Raw genomic sequence first — 2,891 nt, 5'->3', positions numbered from 1 at the left:
TGTGGTCACGTAAGGACCATAAAATTTTTCGATTAATTATTAAGTGTTTAAAATGCAATCGTATGAAAGAATAAGCGATTTGGATGCGTGTTTATTAGCGTTTTTATTGAGGTATTTGTTTTATCTTCTTTTGTGTGCATTTGCTTACATTATATATGTTTTCAGGGTTTTTTGTTAATTTAGGAAATGTTTCAGTTTTTTAAAATCAATGGACCGGGACTCCATCGGGACGTTAAAGGCCAAAAAAATCATATTTTTAATTTTATAAAATCATGCATATTTCAAAGATCCATTTTTTTTGCATTTTTGAATTATTCATAATTTTGGGGAGTTTTGGCAAAAAAATTATATTTATTTGATTAAAAATTATTCCCTATAGTTATTAATTTTGTGCCTAATTATTTTAATTAAGGGATAAAAATATAAATAGCTGATTTTTACTTATTATTTTCATATTTATCCATAAATTAGGAAAAAAATAGAAAATTCATTTGGGAATTAGGGTTTAGGGTTCTTAATCCTCGTTTCAAAGATTATTCGATTCCAGAAGCTTCAATCATCCGTTGTTGACGATCTATATATCAAATCAAAGCTCGTTTCGAGCCCGTCATTTTGATACCTGAATCGTCGAATAAGGTTCAGTATTTTGCAACAATGACGTTCATCATTTTGCCTCGACTTGGAATTTTTAAATTCTTGAATTATTGATGATTGTTGATTGATTATAATGATAGTAACAGTTTATGCATAATCTAAACTTCATTTTTCTACATTAATCATCAATTTTGGTATAAAAATGGGGGGGGGTTGTTTTTTGACCGGAGTTATCGCAGCTGTTGGTCGACTTTGGCCGGATTATGATCGAATCTGAGTTTGGTTGTGATTACAGATGTGCAATTATTGATGCTGAGTCTATTGCGTTGGATTTTGGTTAAAAAAATGATCGAAACGATGCTTGATTGAATGAGATCGGAGCTCTGCTGGCTATCTGGCCTCATTGGATTCTAGTAAATATCCGGCAGGGTTCTTGATACTCCTAACCCGTTTCCCGACCCACTGACCCGGTTTCAACCCGGTACCCAACCCGGTTTTAATCCAGAAATCCCCAAATCCCAAACCTAAAAACTGTTCTGCATTTTTTAAAAAAATAATAATTTAAAATTCATTTTTTTATTTTCAAAAATCATTTTTAAATTCCAAAATTAATTTAGTTAATTATTATAAATAATTGACTGAATTATTTTAATTCCAAAATCTAAAATTTGATTTAATTATTTATAATTTATTTTAAATAATTATTTATGATTTAATTAATTAATTAATGCATCTAATCAATTAATTTTATTTATAAATAGGTAAATAAAATATAATTGATTATAATTAAGCCAAATAATTCCTAAAAACAATTTTTAGCTTTTAAAAATATATTTAGGTATTTAAAAATCAATTAATATTATGATTAATTGATTTGTTCTTAATTTATTCATAATAAATAGACTGTTCGTCCGTTTAATACGAAACGAACACATATAGACTATGAAAAATATTTCGCTTCCAATAAAAATACTTTTGAGACCTAAATTATATTGTATCAAGAGGTCGCTTATTTTGCAAGTTATTCTGAGTCGATTATTGATCGATAAATACTATTTTTGACCCGATTTCAGTTTTAAAAGTACGGAGACCTGTCTTTTAATTATTTGACATATGTGTTACATGAATTATGTGTTTACGTATTATATGAATAACATGATTATATGCTATGTGATCCGCATGCTACCTGTTTAGAGTTTTCAATGCCATGATTAGTCATAAACGATTGGGTAGACGTTGTGACGTATAGTTACGTCGAATGACTTTTATTTTTTTAATTGTGATATTACTTTTGTTTATAGAATCGGGTGGCAAGGAACGCAGTCAGGTGTTAGACTGAATTGGTAGCCAGTAGTTATAAGCTGTGTTATAGTGAAGAGTTATTGAGAATACCAGGCAAGTTTTCTCTACTATTCTAATTTCAGAATAGTTTAACGTTGTACATATTAGATTATTTAATTAGAATCATGCTAGCTTCCTTATCTATTCTAATTCTAGAATAGTTTATCATTTTATATATTCAAAATAATATAATTGTTTATAAATATTCTCATGAGGCATTACATACAGACAGTTAGTGAATTATTGAAATCATTTTATTCTAGTAATCATTCTGCTAGAACAAATATTTTGGGTTTGATAGATAGTGAATAACTACACTATCCAGATATATTCTATACAGTGTAACTTTGTCATGAGATTAGCGTAAAACTATTTATTCTAATTATCTTGCCATCAGTTGTTGCGGTTATTACGGACCATGTGAAATGGGGAGTTATATTGTTATGGATGTCGTTTGATTTGACTCCTTTAATTAAAAGTATTTTTATGGATTGGATGGTTGTGTAAGAGGCCGTGGCGGCGGTCCAGTGTGAGCTATGTATATTACTTGGTTATAATATATTGCTAGGCCAATGTGTGCCTTGGGTGCCCCTTTATATAGTTAGCTATGCTTTGGCATACCGGTGTTGTTCTGCGGCTGATCACCGGTAGCAACACACCGTCATTCGAGGATTCTAATCTCAAATTTTAAAAAGTATTTTTTATCATTAAAGTTATAATAGCTTTTGGTTTTACTCAAATATTGTTGTTCAATTTCATTCTTCAGATATATTGATGTTGTTAATTCAAGCATAAGTTATAAACTGCTTGCTGAGCATTTCTTTAGCTCATACTTGTTTATTATTCTAATCTTTCAGCTAGGCTAGAGCCGGCCTGAGTCCCCGGTTTGATCAGGAGTCGTGTGCTTGTAGATAGTTTTTGTTGTGCCTTTCCAGGTAGACTGTTTTGGGATGCTT

The sequence above is a fragment of the Apium graveolens genome, chromosome 2 (genome assembly GCF_009905375.1).
Source record: "Apium graveolens cultivar Ventura chromosome 2, ASM990537v1, whole genome shotgun sequence".
NCBI classification, from domain to species: domain Eukaryota; kingdom Viridiplantae; phylum Streptophyta; class Magnoliopsida; order Apiales; family Apiaceae; genus Apium; species Apium graveolens.
This window is presented reverse-complemented; position numbering follows the sequence as displayed.